The 18,898-nt window shown below is 49.0% G+C and overlaps 1 protein-coding gene across 1 annotated transcript in view; it reads left to right on the top strand.

The window, feature by feature from the left end:
* Positions 1–18,898, top strand: part of LOC135909285 (sodium- and chloride-dependent GABA transporter 1-like) — a 75,716-nt gene that overhangs the window by 10,017 nt on the left and 46,801 nt on the right. The window lies entirely within an intron of this gene.

Below are 18,898 nucleotides of genomic sequence, written 5' to 3'. Positions count from 1 at the left end.
GTCGTACGATGATAAGAACTGCGGAATTGACGCATGTTGCAGCTGTTCCGTGCAATGGAAATTCACAACTTGTAATCCAAACACAGCTCGACTCTGCTGAGCCATGTCGCGCACATTCGTGTCTAAGAAACAAGCAAGCTTGGGCGTCTAGCGAGGACGTCCGGAGATGCCGCGAATGCTTCGCCGTGTAGTCAGCAGCTTCAACTTGCTTGTGGCGGTTGCGTGCTCTAAGAGTAACATTTAGCCACACAGCAAATCTTCCTACTTCGTGGGGGCTGTTTGACCTTGTTTCGCGAGCGAGTGGAAGGGGTGTGGAATGTGACTCGAATTTTTTTTGTACACTGTACAATCTGCGCCACAAGTTGCCCAACACCACTTTCGAGGGCAGAGCTTGTTTATTATTGTAGGCAGTCGTTTCTCCTGCGGAGGAGCCAGCATCTTACATTTATGGTAGAGGTCCTGGAGGGAGCTACTGCAACTAAATTTTGTGCTTTGTCATTTAATGCGCAGAGGCGATGCATTGCTTCTTGCCGTTCAGTGTTGTTACGTTACGACACTACTCGGGATCGGATACTGCTAAAAGTGTTATTTCACAAAAGACCCGATACGCTCACAGGAACGCAGGACGTGAACGTAACATCATCATCTCTTGCACAACATACATTTCATCGTACGGTGCTGACTACATTTTCGTTTTGTGCTCGTAATTTTAGCGATATATCTGCTTCAAATTTTACGTGTGTGTCACGAAGGAACCGTCTCCGATGTCTGCAGCATGCGTTGGACAATATAGTTTGCTTCATCAAAGCAAAGTCCGTTATTTGCTTTTACTTGTATCACAGAAGGCCAGTGATGCGATGAACAAAATCCTTCAAGAAGGCACAGCCTTCGTCAAAATTTCCCAAGTCATATCGCGTGTGACGAAGCCTGTTACCGCACCACTTAGTAGTAGTAGTAGTAGTAGTAGTAGTAGTAGTAGTAGTAGTAGTAGTAGTAGTAGTAGTAGTAGTGGTAGTAGTAGTAGTGGTGGTGGTGGTGGTGGTGGTGGTGGTACGCTTCAATTAGTGTTTGAGCAGGCGAGTATAGTGTGGATTCTTTCGGCTACCAAAAGCCACTTGACATGACATCATTTACGTCGATGTCGTGGGAAATGCTTGGCAGCTCTGCCCAAAGTCCTTCCTCCATAACCGCCGATTGCGACGTGTGACTTTTTGATAGTCGCCGAGAGTCGGCGTTATCGTCGTCCACACAAACGGCGTTCGGAGCAAGTTTTGTCAACAACGCTTATCTTCTCCAAGCATTACACGACCTGGCAAACTCCGCTCCTTCCTTTTAACTCAACAATATCGGTTACACGCGTACGCTAACTTAGCCCATACTATACCATCACCTGTATTCGTCAGACACCAACCGTGACGCGCGGGATTGTTAGTAACATTCAGCAAAGGTCAGAATGTGTGATTGCGCAAGTCATCTTATAGACAGGCGCGTTACAGCGGGTGCCTCTGCGCGTCTGTCGCGGTCTGTCTCCTACCGTGGAACGCCGGGAAGCCCTCCCGCTGACTTCCAATCGACTCGATTTCGCGCTCCAGTTAGTTCGCGCCGGACAAGATGGCCCGCCGTGTCGGCGCCGCAGTCCGCCAGCGTCTCAGTTCCTCGATGAAACTGTTACGAAAAGAAGCGTAGGCGACAAGGGAAACGCATCGCGAAGCGCGTTGCGAAACACCTAGACCTCGCTCTTTCGCCGGCGATGGACGGCGACGTTCTACAGGCGCCAGCGCAATTCAAACCCTGGGGCTGATCCCGCCGTGCCCTTTTTTCCCTCTCCCATTCGTCAAGGTCTCTTGATTGGTCATTGGTTGCGCGCCCGCTTGCATCGCGGACTCCGGCTGGCGCTGCTATCCGCGCGAATGTAAAAAAAGAGAGCTGCTTTTAACGGAAGCTTATAGAAAACTTGCCGAAAGCCGGGCGAGTTGGTTATACTAACAATTACGAAACGTGCGCGCTTTAACGTAAAGCCTATTCCAAACTGTGTCTATTCAATTTTTGCAGCCATCCCTCCACGATCGGGCAGAAACATTTTCGGGCCACCCTCGCGTAGCCTGTCTGTCACGCGACGTCACTAAAACTGCGGAAACGTCCCATGTTATGTGACGTGTACACACTGATTAATTGTGATTATACCAAACAGAAGAAAAATAGTAATTCCCGATTCTACGCCTTTTTGCCATTAACCATCCGCTATTGGTCAAAAGATTTAGGGATGCGCCCACTTCGATCGCCTGTCTATGGCGGGACGTCACAGCACTGCAAGAACCGACCACGTCAAAGTGATGTGCACTAATGAAGGTGCAATAACATGCCGAACAAAAGTGAATATTTTTCAGAACAGCCGAAGACTGTCCCGTTCCAAAAATTTGGAGGACGCTTAAGCTTCGCCTTTGAGAGTGGAACGCGATAGCATTCAAAGATATCTGACTGCTTCTCACGCTTCCCGGCAACTACAGCGTATGTAACCATAATGTTTACCGGGAAACGCCCGCGGCGAACGCTATGCACGTAGGCGGGCTTTCTGGTAGAAACGCGGCCTCTTGCACGGGCCGCGATGCGGTGGAGGCGAGCGCCATCTGAAAGTGTTTAAAGGAAGCGGGCGCGCCGCTCCGTCGACTCCGAGAGATTTACGCTCCGGCCTGCGCAAATGGCGGACGCCGTCTCCGGTCTGTGCATTGTAGAAACGCTGGAAAAGTAGTTTGTTCGAGTTTTCGTGTAACAAAATTATGTTTTCCCGTATATTCAAATTACAGTCCGATAGCTTTCTTGTCTGTAGGTTGTGTGTAAGTCGTAGCTTACGATTTCTCAACGTATTTTAGCTTGAGAAATTAAATTAGTTCAATCGATTCTTTGCGTCAAATGGAAGGTCTGGGTGTGTGTAGCTCGAAAATCTTTTTTTGCCGGAACGACCTCCGACGCCGGATTTTCTGGGACGCGGGCTCCATAATGCTATCGCATACCGATCGAGACGACGACGAAGTTCGAAGGCGGCTTGTGGGCTTTTATATGAGTCCGTCTTTTTCGAAGCTTCCGAGCCTTTTTTGGTCACCTAGTGGTGTAAATTTGATATCATCGGATCCGTGAAGAAGAGAAGATTCAGCGAATACCTGATTTTGAGGTGGGCCACCCCTTTTTTGGACTTCATTAGAACTTTTGTGCTCATGCCACGCTGGCCGAGAGCTAGCGTCTGGTAGACCTAGCGCGGCATGGCAGCAATGCACGTTGAAGGGGACATGTTCCCGGCGGAGGACTTTACTGAAGACCTGGGATGGCGGACAGTGTCCAACCGAAAATCTAGAACTACGACGAGGCATGGACTGGGTGATGGCGGTTCGCCAAGTGAGATGCCTGAACGACGGAGCGCAGGTGAACGGCGCGGAGGCTCGGCAATCAAGAATCGCATTGTGAAGGCGTTGCGCATGCCACCGATGCCACAAGAACACATCAAAATAGTCATTCGCCCACGGGGTGGACTGAATTTGGAGAAAGTTAGCTCTACAGCGGTGGGCAAGGCAATCGTAGAGGCGGCAGGCCTCGGTATTGAACAGGTTCGGGAAGATGTTATTTGCCCGAACTTTATGCAAAATATCTTGGTGGCTAGTACGCCAGAAAGGAGCAACGCTGAACGATATGTGAGACTCAAGTCAATCAGAGTGGCAGACAAGGATTTTGAAGTCAGTGCGTACGAGACGGCCCCACACACTACGTGTAAGGGGGTCATTCGCAATGTAGACATTATGGATGGCCCCGCGACACTTGAGCGGAACATTGTTAACGATCGCAATCCGCTGGCTATGGCGGTCAAACGAATCAAAAACACAGGATCCGTCATCATTGTTTTCGACGGGTTAAAGGTGCCCAATTTCGTCAGATATGGGCCAACTCTGGTACGGTGCTTCCTGTATCGAAAGCAGTTGGATGTATGTTATGTGTGTGGCAAGCTTGGACATCGGGCGGATGTCTGCCCAGCGCCCGATTGTTTTGAATGCCGAGGATGCGGCGCTCGGAACCCTAAAGAGGATCACAACTGTGTGCCTTGTTGCAAGCTTTGTGGCGGACGACACCTGACCGCGGATAAACAATGCAGACAACGATACCAGCTTCCCTACGTCGTGCGTGTTCGACGACAGGAGAGAGCCAGGGCGGAGCTAACGGCGGAACAGGAGGCAGCCGAGATGGTGCAGGTGGTGAGCGCCCGCCAACGCTCTAAGGGACGCTCACGCTCTAGGAGCCGCTCCAGGTCGAGGCAGCGGCCATCTTCTGGGACTCGTACGACCAGGAGCCGATCCGTTTCTATGGAGGCGCGGGTGCGCTTTCCTGCAGCTGGTGGCGGCGGCGGCGCAGCTGGGAGCCAGACCACCTGGGCTGACAAGGTCAAGGGTGGCATCAGCGCCGGCCGAGCGCGCGAGCAGCGCCAGGAGCATGTGGATGGTAATAAGGATAGGGATAGGATTGCGCAATTGGAGAGAGAGAATCGTAGTTTAAAAGCAGCCATTGACGGGCTTATCAAAGAGATAGCTGAACTTAGGAACGGCTTACCTTCCGGTAACAGCGATAGCTTAAGACAGACTAGGAAACATGATGACTCGGTTGAGGTACCCAGGTCTGTGGAGGTCGCGGAACAGAACATGGCGGACGAAGAGACGCCTGCTCCGAAAAAGAGGGCCTTATCCTCGACCGTACGGATTCAGGGCAAAGTCGGTTCCGAGCTTAAAGCAATGATGGCGACATTGCAAGAAAGTGTAAATCAGATCATTAGTAGACTGGAGCGGATAGAAGAACAGGAAAATATCACGGATCAGAGATTAGGCAAAATTGAAATATATCTAAACGAGACAGTGGTCCCCGTTATGGAGCGGGAGTGCACTCGGCCGCTAGCCCAGCAGGGTAAGTCGCCGAGTGGACTTGAGCTCAAAACTAGTTCACCAAATTTCCGTGGTCAAGATGGCTCTATTAAATAGTTCATTTAGTATTTGGCAGTGGAATTGTAGGGGGTTCAATCATAAGAAGGCGTCTCTGCAGCAGTTTGTTAGAACGCATGGTGTCAAGCCTCAAGTTATCATGTTACAGGAAACACTGACGTCTAACGTGACCTTAACGAATTTCAAAGCGGAAGTTAAGGATAATGAACCGGGCAGAGGACTCGCTACTCTCATTAATAGGAGGTTGGCGTATATTAGACATGATCTTCACATGGCAGATTGCAAGATTGAATATATTATGGTGGAAGTAATCTTAGGTCGGCAAAGGTCATGTCAGAGGAGCGTTTACCTGCTAAACCTGTACAGTAGCCCCCGGGACACCAAGCAGAGTTTCAAATCTCTCTTGACCAAGGCAACCAATCTGGCTAAGGATGCACCGTTGCTTATTGGAGGGGACTTCAATGCACCATATCATGTGTGGAAGTATGCTTATAGCACTATTAAGGGGGAGAGACTATGGCAGCAGGCACTAGACTTGAATTTAACTCTGATTACAGACCCCTCGTATCCCACCAGATGTGGCACGTCGACATGTAGAGATTCGACACCTGATCTCACTTTTGTTCGGGGGGTGGTGGATTCGTCCTGGTCCAATTCTAATATAGATTTTGGTAGCGATCATTACATACTTATGATTACTTTGGTAGTGGCTAATAAAAAGGAGCGCACATTCAGGATGGTTGACTGGGATGCATTTAGGAAAAGAAGAGCGCAGAGAATCGATGATGAGGGAAATGAGTTGACCTTGGAACAGTGGACTAGTCAGCTTAAAAGTGACGTTGAGGCGTCCACTAAAGAGGTTAAGACCGATATTGACACGGAACACATGGATAGTCGCCTGGCACATTTGTTGGAAGCAAAGCAGTCGATGTTAGCGAGATGGAAGGGTCAGAGATTAAATAGAAGGCTTAGAAAGCGTATAGCAGTGGTTAATCAGGAAATTGAAGACCATTGTCGGGTACTGTGCAAGCAGCAATGGGATGAAGTGTGCAATTCTATTGATGGTCGCATTAAGAGGGGAGGCGCCTGGAGTTTGCTCAGACATTTACTAGATGAGACAAACACTAAGTCTAATCAGAGGACTGTGATAGGTAAGCTGGTCCATCAGGCGTGTCGGGACTCCACGGAGCAGGAGTTGCTAAAGGATTTGGCTCAGAGATACCTTCCGTTGGAGACCTGGCACGATACACCTGATGTGGTTTTGGAATATAGTGGAGACGAAAATGCAGCTATGGACGCGGAATTTACTGAAAGTGATATAAGGATGGCGCTGCAGAATCTTAATGGTCGATCGGCATCAGGGCCGGATGGCATTACGAATAAAATGCTGCGGAATTTAGACGATGGGTCAATTGAGTTCCTTACGCGGCAGATCAATTGCCTATGGAAGGAAGGCTCTTTCCCGGAAGAGTGGAAACTGGCAACTACTGTTCTGATACCCAAACCGGGGAAGGCCATAGGGCTTGAAAATCTCAGACCCATTTCCCTGACGTCGTGTTTGGGAAAAGTCGCTGAGCATGCCATTTTAAATAGGCTAACGCGTTATGTTGAGGGCAATGGGGTCTTTCCGCACTCGATGATAGGATTTCGGCCCGGCCTCTCGACTCAGGATGCTATGATCAGGATTAAGCATCAGATCCTTGACCGGCGAACAAGGGATACTAAGGCACTAATTGGACTTGATGTGGAAAAAGCTTTCGATAAAATCCGACATTCTTTCATTATACGGGTGCTATCGGACTTGAATTTGGGGCAGCGGCTTTTCAATTTTGTCAAGGCTTTCCTTACGGATAGAAAGACATGTCTCAGGTTTGGGGAGATAAAATCGGAAGTCGTTAAATTGGGTTGCTGTGGTACTCCGCAGGGATCCGTACTCTCGCCTATGTTATTCAATCTGGCGATGTCGAAGTTGGCTAATAGACTGGACACTGTCCAGGATATTGGCTATTCTATCTACGCGGATGACATTACTATATGGAGTGTCGGTGGTAGTGATGGAGAGCTTGAGGCTAGGCTGCAGCAGGTGGTAACGCTTACGGAGGAGTACCTGGGTCTCATGGGGCTCAAGTGCTCCTCTAAAAAGTCGGAGTTGTTGATCTTCAAATCTAAGAAGCTAGGTCGTAGGCCGAGGGGTTGGGTACCGGACATTGAGCCTTGCATTAGAATTCATACTAGGGAAGGGTCGGTGATACCCAAAGTTGAAGCAATCAGGGTCCTGGGTTTTGTACTTGAAGCGAACGGATCGAACATTAGAACCATTCAGCGTATTACCAAGAAAACGGAGGAGGCCATAAGACTTATAAGAAGGATCTCTAATAGGCATAGGGGTTTAGGAGAAGAAGGTGCAATGCGCTTAGTTCACGCATTATGTGTCATTTCTCGTATGTGGCAGCTATGCTAAATTGGAATAGGGGGGAGAAAAATAAATTGGATGCATTAATCAGAAAAGCCATCAAGGCTGCGCTTGGTCTGCCTATGACTACGTCAAACGATATGTTGTTACGACTGGGTTTGCATAATACTTTAGATGAAATTGCTGAGGCTCAACGTTCCGCACAGAGGGAGCGGTTGCTAGGTACACCACCGGGTAGGTATATATTAGAGTCAATTGAAGAATCGGTGGCTGTGTCGCACGATAGGGCGCCCCTACACGAGTTGAACGTGAACCTTAGGGCAAATATCATGGTTCGTCCATTTCCGCGGAATGTGCACCCCGTGCACAATGTAGGGAGGCGGGTCGCGAGAGCTAGGGCTTTGTTGCGAGAGGCAAAGGATCAGGAGGAGGAGTCTGCGTTTGTTGACGCCGCATGGATTAATGGTAAAAATGCTTATTCGGTGGTGGTAGTAGATGGTAAAGGGAGCGTTAGAAATGCTGCTTCCATTTATACCAAAGATCCGGGGGTTGCTGAACAGGTGGCTATTGCTCTAGCACTAATTGATTCTAGAAGAGTTTTGGTGTTTAGCGACTCGCGATCTGCGATTACAGCCTTCTCGAGAGGACTTGTTGCGGAACCGGCTAACAGACTGCTGCAGGGTAGGGATATCACTTCGCATACCGTTACTTGGTTCCCGGCGCACATGGGGACAGTGGAGGGAGCCCCGCGTAACCTCAACGAGGTGGCGCACAGGGAGGCACGAGGATTAGTGTGCCGTGTACTCCCTGAAGGGGCTGGATCTCCCGCTCCTGAGTACAGGGACCAACTGTTAACCTACAACGAAATCACCAAGCACTATTACTTAGGGCGCAGGGCATTCCCGTTGCCACATCCTAAATTAAATAGGCCGCAGGCGGTTACATTAAGGCTTCTGCAGACACGGACGTACCCTAACCCTGTCATCATGAATAAAATTAATCCGGACTGCGGGGTTTCAGTCTATTGTAGTAAGTGTGGGGGTTTGCTCGATTTACAACACATGCTGTGGCGCTGCTTGGCGTTGGCCGGTGATGGTTCTCGAGGTGAACAGTGGTGGCAGCGAATGCTGCACAGTGAAGTGCTGGCGGACCAGCTCAGGGCTGTCCAGAGGGCCCGTGTGATAGCAGAGGGGCTCGGCCTCTCTGTACCGACGTGGGAATGGCCCGCATCAGTCCCAGACTGATCCCTCAGGACCTAAATAAAGTTCTTCATACCGATCGCCCTGGGACTGGCTTCTCGGAGCTTCCAGGGAGAAAATAAATTTATTTTGTGTATAGTAAGAATTGTTGCGGGGCAGTGTAACGTTGTCAAGCCCTTTCAGCACGTATGCGACATCGCTATGCCAACTCTTCCGTGCCGGGGATCTGTATTAGCGGCAGTTTTAAGCTTCCGTTGCACGCCGCCGCGATTTTCGACCAGGCACCCCAAGCTAAGCTAGGCCCGCTAGGGTAAGCAGGCCAGCGACGCCTTGCTCATCCGGTTATCTACTTTCACTGCGCCAGCGCATCCGCAACGAAACCCTCTCCACTTCTGCGTGCTCAGCGCCTCTTGTCTGCTAATCAGATAAAGATAACCTTTCAAGATAGGCAATGGTATTCGCTTTTGAGAGCGAACAAAAGTGACTTCATAAACGAGGAGAGCGTTTGATTGGGCTGTTCAAACAACGCTGCGAGTCACCGTCGGATGCTTGCGCTGACAGCACGTAAATATGACGTCAGGAGATTGGAACGAATACAGTTTGGAATAGTTTTACGTTGCAGGGCCCATAGTTACAGCGCTAAGAAAGACGAAATAAATAAAAAAAAGAACTGCACGCGCAAGACTGGCGCTCTACGTCAACATGGCTTCACAGCACGAAATAGCTTTACTCTTAGTAATGCCAATTGTGCCAATTCATTGTACATCAACTGGCTTTGCTTATAGTAAAAACAGTTGACATCCAGTGCCCTTCGTATGCATTTCATGTTTTTGTTATGCTTTTCTTAACGCTGTAACTATATATGTTTCGTAATAGAGGAAGTTTGCTTAGCTGCAGGTCTTGCATGCTACAACAGAATATACGCTTTTTTTTTTTTAGCTGTATCAATTTTTTTGAATTGCCTGTGGCAGATAGCACTATTCGAACCCTTGTTCTATATTACTCGATGAGGTGGCCGATACTTCTACAGGAAATCAATAAGCTTAACTGAATAATTAACATAATTACGCTAATTAACTTTTCTGGTTAGTTACTTTAGGCGTATATATAAATCTACTACTAGTGAATATGCAAGGCATATGGACTTGGAACTAATACTCAAAGCTACGCCACTTTCCAGATATTAATTTTCTACATATCTTACGAAACGCATTGCTGTTACTAGTGAATATGCAAGGCATATCGACTTGGAACTAATACTCAAAGCTACGCCACTTTCCAGATATTAATTTTCTACATATCTTACGAAACGCATTGCCGTTCCAGTTACTTTTGTGCTTCAATACATAATACAGCGTTCTCTCAAAAAAAAAAAGAAACGAAGAAAGAAAAAAGAAGTGGAACAGTCGAGAATTTTTACCGCACGATTGATGGCGCATATGTCGAAAGCGGTGCCATCCTCAGAATTCGTTCCAGCCTTGCGAACTCACCAGCTATAATTTGTAAACTAAAATATGTGCCGCAATGTCATTAGTGAATAAGTTAATAAGTGTAATTATGTTAACCATTCAGTTAAGTATTTTGATTTCTCTTAGTAGTAACAACCGTCTCATCGAGTAATTTAGGTCACGGGTTAGAATATAGCTATTTGCCACACGCAGTTTTTAAAAGAGCTGGTGAGAAAAAAAAAGAAAACACGTAAATATTACACTTGACGAACACTACCACGTCCACACTGAAAGTTAACTGCCGGGACTCATCGTGACCCGATCTCTCCGAAGAGATTATAACCGCTTTCGTGGCGCACACTGCACAAGAGGCACCAAGAGGCAAGAGCCTCCCGTACGCGTATCTCGATGCAGAACTAATGACGAACGCTTAGCTTAACGCAGCCTTCAAGGACCTCGGTGAAAGCGGTATGCGCACAATGGAAATGCTGTACGTCCTCCGGAACGTTACACTCTACGCACGTTGTTGACGCCCGTGTCTAGCCTTCTCTCTCCCTCTCTCTCGCAGACTGGCGAGCCTGATATTCACATCTCGTAACGAAGCTTACTGGCACACTCGGAACACTTGGTGCCAGCCTTCAGACAGTGCTTTTGCAAGACGTTCAATTACACGAAGGGCGGCACGCCCGCTGTGCCTAACGGGAGCTTCTTTTCATTGGGCGAGCTTTTGCTAGACAAGAAGGTTAATCGATCCCTCGGGCGATGGAAGCTCCTGGGATGCCCTTAGAACTTATTAGCGCCGACTCGGCCACGTAGTAAAGGTCGCATTACGTAATGAGAAGTCTCAGTGCTCATACCTGCCGCTTTTTCTTCTTTGATAAGCTGCTGAAAACCGGAGGCTAGATTTGCAGCTAGCAACAGTACAGTTAGCAGATGAACAATATAGTGTTGCGTCCGTTGAGTCTGCTTCACCATAGCAGAAACGGTTTCTCTTTCTCTCCATTCTTTCTATCTTTCTGCCAATCCTTCTTCGAGATTTTGCCCTTGTCGTTTTTTCCAAATATTTCTTTTTTATTGAGTGCCTTCGCCGTTGGCGTGCTCAGGTTACGGCATCTGTTTACAGGCAGCGAAATTTTCCTGTCGCGTTTTTTTCTTTTTTCGTCGACTGCATTTCTTTCCGCGCAGTCACGTGCGTGGGAAGACCTCAGAAATCTAGCGGTCACTGAGATCCCCGGTGGTAAATAATTCCGGATCCCAAATGGCCGAGTGGCTACTTGTTTTTGTTGTCCTGACGACAGCTAAAATAACAGCGCGCATTGCTTGGGAATGTGCCGAAGATAAGCCAGGGATTCCCCAGTTTCTAAGCTTTCTAAAGCCTATAGAAGCATCTTAGCGGAGGCAAAACAAACATCGCGTCGCGCGTGCCTCAAGGAGACCGCGGATTTCAGTCCTGACACGTTTCCCTGTAGCTGGGTTTCCTTGTATACTTTGTGTAGCTGCTAATCGTCTCCTCCTTCTGTGCTTTCGTAGACGTACAAAACAGCGAATCTGATACGCCGTGCAGCAGATGAGAATTGGGAATAAGGGAAGTAAAAACCCCTCGTTATCTAGATTTTCCTTTTCTTTTTCGTATACCTAAACATTTCGGGTGTGAAGTTTTCCGTTCGCATTCCAAGTGTTCACAATCGCATGCAGCTCACACGCCCGTTTTCTTTCTTTTTTTTTTAACTTCATACAGTAAGGATTTGTTGTGAAGCGATGTCTGTACAGCTGTCATTGCAATCCTACAGTATACATAAGGGTGACACTTCGGCGTCTCTCTAGCATGGGAAATGCCTAACGAACCTTAATTTAAGCTGTCGGTTGGGAACGTGCGACACTATATACATGAAATCAGCCATGGGCGATGATGAGTGAAACGCTCCGAGAGAAGTCGCGGCTGAATGACAAGTGGATCTCTTATTGTGTGGAACGACGAACGTGTATGCATAGCAAGTTGTCTACTTCCTTAACGAGTGCCTTGTTAATCCACCAGCCACAACTTTTTTTTCAGCCATTTAATGCGGAACATTCTAGCGTTACTTTATCTACGTGCGTGTTCTTTCCGGGCTTTAGTAATTAAATTATGGGGTTTTACGTGCCAAAAGCACTTCCTGATTATGAGGCACGCCGTAGTGGAGGACTCCGGAAAGTTCGACCACCTGCAGGGTTCTTTAACGTGCACCTAAATCTAAGTACACGGGTGTTTCCGCATTTCGCCCCCATCGAAATGCCGCCGCCGTGGCCGGGATTCGATCCCGCGACCTTGTGGGGCTTTAGTAATTCTGGTGGCGCTCATTCGCGCCTGCTATTCCTCGCTCACCGATCTTCCTTTCCGGAAACGCCAGATAATGACCAGACTGGGACATTGCTTTTACGAGAGATGAGCATGTTGGCGTGGATATCAGCACTGCTTCAGATGCCCTGCACGGGAATAGCGTATTGCGCACCTTGCGAACCTCGCCGTGCGCTCGCCGCGAGCGTATTCCCTCAAGGTGTGAGCGTTGTTCTTCTTAACCGACGCGAAACAGTAGAACATTTATTCTACTGCACGCATTTAAGAAGATGTTCGCGCCCGTATAGAAACCATCGCCTACGTTGTGTCCTCTTGTGACGCATGGAAGAAAACACATGACCGCTTAGCATGTTACAGGCCTAACAAAATGAAGGTGTGCGACGAGGTCAGGCGCGAAGTTCAAAATCAAGCAGTCAAATAAATTTCTGGACGCTGCACTATGTTGTTCCGGCAGTGGCTCGCAAATCGAAAGACGCAAGAGCGTCCGTTGAGCAAGGTCTACAGTCGTTTCTCTAGAGCGCTCCTGATTGTTCGACTTCCTCTTGATTGAAAGTGCTTCGACGCAACCAGGTCAGAGCGCCGGCGACCTTGGAGCGTGCGTGTAAAGTGATGCCAAGGTCTCTTCCCCCCCCCCCCCCCCGGTTTCCCGGGCGAAGGAGCACAGCCGCTCGGCCGCACTAGACGGACCCTGGCCCGCGCATCGGTTGTTTCGAAATGCCAGCCCGCTGATTGGACAGCCCGTGGTTTCGAGAGAGGAAGCGCGCTGTGCTGCTCTCCGTTACTGATTGCACTTCGGCGCAGCAGCGACGCCGGTTCGTTTCTAGCGAGTTCGTTCGCGGCGGGAGAAAGTCGTGCGAGGGCGACGAACCTCCTCTTGCCCTTGTTTGACCACCGCTCGATGGAAGACGAACAGTGTTACGTCTCGCTTACTCCGTCGGTCCCCGCCGTCTGCGACTTTCGTAACCGCGCCGCGGCCGCTCCTCGAAGACGAGACATCAAGGGCGAGAAAATCCCCCCCGATCGCCGTCGTCTGCTCTTGCAGCCGAAGGGAACACCACATCGCGAGGCTTCGACCTCCGCGCTCTATTATATCGTATATCTTTAGGTTCACTCGGCATCCCCAACTACCAGTGCGATCGCTTTCAGGGCCCCTAATGACTGCATAGTCGGGTCGCATAATAATAATATTTGGGGTTTTACGTGCCAAAACCACCTTCTGATTATGAGGCACGCCGTAGTGGAGGACTCCGGAAATTTCGACAACCTGGGGTTCTTTAACGTGCACCTAAATCTAAGCACACGGGTGTTTTCGCATTTCGCCCCCATCGAAATGCGGCCGCCGTGGCCGGAATTCGATCCCGCGACCTCGTGCTCAGCAGCCCAACACCATAGCCACTGAGCAACCACGGCGGGTTAGTCGGGTCGCAGGCGTAAGTTCTATAGTCTATACATTACCACGCGAGTTTCATTTGCCTTTCGCTACGCGGCTTTGCTATCACCTTTCAGCTGTCGCGGGAGAATGCGCTCGTGATATTAGGTAACGCGTGATTCTTGAACGCAGTAGTATACTTTCAAGAAAGACGGGCCCCTTCGATTATTGGGGCACATTGTAGAAGGTAGCTCGTGGCCGGTTCTGGAAAATTTCAGGACGCGTAGGTAAAAAATCAACACGACCTACACCGTGGTCCAGACTCAGGCGGTCGTCGCTCGATTCGGCGACCGCCGACCGCACTTGTTGCGCCGTTGTAGCTGACGAGCTCTCTCTATTAAAGGGCACAAGTACGCCCGATAAACTGTTTACAGTCGATTCCAACTCTGCACGCCGGTGCGCCGTCAGACTTGTAAATATATGCTGACTATGGGCAGACCTATATCGACTCCACAGAAATACATCTCTAGACTTTCCACGGACCGCGTAAACAATCTTTTGTCAGGGCGGCTTCGTGAGGCTCGTTTACGCACCGCGAGATTGACGGCTATACATTCCAGTTAAATGTGACGGCGAACATCAACATAGTACACCACCATTCATAAAGTTGCGATGCCGACACAAAACTTTTTGTTCTGCAGTGTCAGTAACTTCTATCGTTGAAGATGTTAGAGGCTCGAATAGCATAACGTCTGCGACTGGTCTCACAGCAATTGAGAGTTCAACGAAAGACGCCTGGCACATGTGCACGCAGCAGCACATATGTTTCACTCAGCGAGTGCACTTTGAAGCAACATTTACGCGAACAACTCTCACAGCTGCAGCAGCAAAATCTTACATCCGCCAAAACGCGTCCGTTAAGCGACACATATCAGCAGAAGGATAGCATCGTTCTTTCCTTCTTTCTCTCCCTCTCGCTAGTGCTTCGCCGCTGAACGCTTGCTCCGATTGAAATACGGTCATCGTCAGGCAGCTCTGGGTTACCGCCGGCAAAAACAAGGCAAAAGGAAAGTTGTGTTTGAGTGCTTTAGAGCAAGCGCCATTAACACCGTGTGTCGCTGCTGCTGGCTTAGCGCGTGTTAATCAATGTTCAGATTCTCGAACTTTCCTCAGACGCAGCCTGCATGACTGCCCAACTTTTGCTTATCGTTCAATTCGTGCTCGCATACAACCGCTTGCTTCCCGTTGAATAGCAGCGGCGCGCCTCAAGTGCTCAGTCTGTTCGATTCCACAAATGCAGTTTCTCACTGTGATCGTTTGTGAATTATTGTAGACAGACGCTACGTTCATCGTCTGTGTTCTGAACAGATGTTCGCGAGTCTCTATCGCCGCATATGTGCAGTATGCCGTTGGCCTGCGAGGATGTATTAACACTTGCACACTCCATCGTAATAAGTGTGAGCCGATTGAAGATGTGCTCACACCTCGACGCCATTCGCTGCGCGAGAAGTACGAATCGATGCTGCACCGTTTTGTGAGCAGTATTCTTCACATACAAGAATATTAGCATTCACTGCAAGGATAAATCCAAGATCCGGAGCTTAACAGGAATATGGTTGATAAATGCTAAGCACTGTGGTTCTCGCGAGGAAAGAGCAAAAATGTGTTTGCCTTCTGTAGGGCACTACAATACGTAGTAATAGTAAAGAAGGAAGCCCATGTCTGAAGTACGTAAGACATGCATGAATAGCATCCGTACTTTGCATAAGGTGTTGTGTGTATACGTGAGCGCTGCGCCTTGCTGCTGGGCTCGTTACCTAAACACAAGTATTCGCCTAAATAAAAGGTGGAATGAAATACTAACTCGGATCGGACAGTTATATCGCTATTTTGTAAGCATGTAGAGAAAAAGTAAGGGAGCGCTAGGTGCTCAACCGGTTTATCTTACACAGGAGAAAGAGGGTAAAAAAGTACCTTCGCCTCATTTCATAGGCGGGAAAATTTGGCTTATTCGATAATAAAATGGCGGTAAAACGTACGTCTTCAAATTTCCCGTCGCAGCACCGCAGCGTCAACTGTGACTTAACTGCGTCTTGCCATATGTCAGTTTCTTTTTTTGTTTTCATCCTTTTCTTGCTTATAAGACGTACAAGAGCGGCCAAGGGAAGACATGGTTCCGCTCGCTTGCTATGCCGCGCATTCAGGAATTACGTTACGTTTACCTATAGACTCGGGCTTGCAACTTGACTTCGTTCTCTCGACGTTCTCGGGAAGTTAGTGCGGGAATGTCAAGGTGGCGGCGCCACCTGTCCTCCTCCTTGAATCGCTTTCTCGCGTCGCCAATCACCACACTTGGCAGAGGTCACGTGCATGACATTCCAGAAACGTAGTATGCCAATACAGGTCCACTAAATATTTTGTCTTAAGGTGCCTTCTTATTCAAAACATCCGCTTCTGCCGTCTTCGGTACGTCGCATTAACTTGGAAGCTATAGATTTATCTGGCAGCCATAATGTGAGGAGAAGCATCAGCATTTCGCATTGAAAACCGCGCAATATCCACGGACGAGTGAGAAGGCAACAGAAGAGATTATGTCGTGTTTTTTGTCGCCCCTGTTCGTTTAAGCTGGTTTCAACACGGAAACTAGCCCATAGAAACCAAAGCAGTCACCTTAGCAACATTTCGATCGGGCTATTTCCGAAAGCGCGCAGTTTTCACCGCTTTATATATAAACGAGACTAATCCTGTCCCTGACGTCATTGGGCTGGGCAGTGACGCTCGCGCGGACGGCTCGTAGCTGAGGGTTCTAATACCGCACATATTGTCCCTGCGCGAAAGTTTGCGTGGGTGTCTGTTTACGTAATGGCAACCGAGAGAGACAGGATGAGAGAGAGAGAGAGGGGGGGGGGAGAGGAAGGGGGCGGGTGCGTGCGGAGTTCGCTTTTAGCGCTCGCGTGCTTACATGGTGTGGGCGCTTTCTTAAGTTGCACAACGTTCCGCCGAGCTCCTGCTGACAGTGCCCGAAAACAAAGAAAGGTACCGGTGTTTTTGTCCCGTTTGGTCGTAGTTGTGCGCGTGTGTGTGCGTGCGCTGCCGAGGCCTTATGCAGGGCACGCAAGGTCGGCGCGAACGGTGGGAGAATGCGGGAGTACATTGACGGAACCCCCTACTCCCCCCCGCCCACACCACCTCCACTGTGGCTGCAGAACCCATACGGCGCGATCAATAGGAACGTACCGCGGGAGACGGTCGGTGGAAAATCCCCGCGCGACCCGGCTTGTCTATCGAACGCCCATCCTCTGAGGAGGGAACATGGGCGAGGCCCCTTTCAGACCGGCCGGAGAGGGAGGGAGAGAGAGAGAAAAAAAAAAACACCCTCACATGCGGATGTTGTTTATCGCGCCTCGTTCTTACGCACCCTCCATGCATACCCGTGACTTCCTTACTTGGCGAGTCGTAACCTGACCGAACATTTGTGGCTCACAGCCGCCCGGAGCTGCTATCGTGATTTGCTCGTACGCGTCCGTTAACAGTTCGGGTGCTAAAGCGTCCGGGACGTCCGTCGTCCGATCGACGTTGCTCCTAGGACTGAAATCACGTTGCCTGTTTGCGGAACTTGCCTGAATGTATTAACTATAATGCAGCCCTCCGTAATGCCTATTCGGAACCTAGTTAGGGCACACTGCTTATGGACGCAGGCACTGAATGATAGAAGAGTACACACTCAGGCTTGTTGGTGTGCCATTACAAAAACAAAGCAGCTCCGACAAAGGGGACCAAGGCATAAACGACACGACAGCGCGGAGTGTGACCACATCAGCGCTGCGGTGTTGCCTGTGCCTTAGTCCCCGTTGTCGCTTCATTGTGCGCTGCTTTATTTCCGCACCGAATTCCCACTTGCAGTATTACTACTTTTTGTAATTGAATAAGAGGCGTGAACGCACTGTTTTAACGCGCAAGTCCACAAAGGCTGTTTCATTAGATTTTAACAAAGTTTGCTTTCCTAAGTTGAATTCCTCGCATATTTTTTTTTTCGTTTCAGATATTGTTATTTGCATTGTAAACGCTGCTTAGCTGACGCGTGCAAACAGCGCATCCGTGGTTGTTGGCACTACACGTGCTCTTCACGTCTCGACGTGTCTATCGACTCATTCATCACGATGGTTTAACGAAAACAACCAACGCGGGGCTATCTTTACGACTGCGATAATGTAGTGCTTGGTTGTGAAATGGGCTTGCTTCCATGTACTGACCGTGTCTCTCGTCCGTCGCTGCTGTAAGGTCACTCGGCTTCCCTTTGTCGATTATAAATACGGTTGCCGACGTCACTTATGCAGATGCTAAAACCTGGAACCCAAAGGCATAGAGCTGCTGGGGAACCTTCAAAGACCTAGCAACGAGCTGTGCCCTATATCCATAAGCTCTCCCACAACCTAAAGAAGATCGCGGCCAAGCATAGAGTGCCGCTAGTTCTCGTTTTCGGCGCCCGAGAACCTGGAGCAACTGTGCCCGAGCATATGCAATGGCAGAAAGCGCGGATGCCAGAAAAATATGGAGCACCTTCGTAAAGTGCTCCATAGGATCAATATATTCAATTCCACTATTCCACTAGTGTATGCGTGTGTGGGTGCGTGCGTGAATGCGGTAGGGCAAAACAGTGCCTAATTGCTTCAATGTGAAGGTCACTCTTAGCTGCACGCCCTTCAAGCGGTTTTCCGCGACGCGATACAGCTGTGGATCTTTCTTAACTTTTTCTATCACACGCAGTTTTGTTGGTTCCGGAAAGCAGTGCTTGTGGTGTCTTATCTTGTTTCTTTTTCTTTAGCCGGACTTACTTTTCCTGTATAAATTGACCCATGATTATGATGAGCTTGGAGAATGATTCTATGTGAATAATACTCCGTGCTATTTGCAATACGGTTGCTCATCGCGAATCTCTGTCTCACGCATTCTGTAGTTGACGCATCCTTCTTACTCGTATAGAAATCCTGACGTTAACGCATTTTTATTTTTTATTGAATACTGGTAGCGCGGGCGCAAGCCAGATGAAATAGTATACGTTTGTGGGCTTTCCGCATTCAAAACATGCCTCAAATTTCTTGCTTTTATTTTATCAACATCATGCCCAGTTGAAAAACACAACAGGAAATTTTAACATTCT

Source organism: Dermacentor albipictus, chromosome 5, assembly GCF_038994185.2.
Source record: "Dermacentor albipictus isolate Rhodes 1998 colony chromosome 5, USDA_Dalb.pri_finalv2, whole genome shotgun sequence".
Classification (NCBI taxonomy): Eukaryota; Metazoa; Arthropoda; class Arachnida; order Ixodida; family Ixodidae; genus Dermacentor; species Dermacentor albipictus.
Note: the sequence above shows the minus strand (reverse complement) of the source record. Positions and strands in the feature narration are given on the sequence as shown.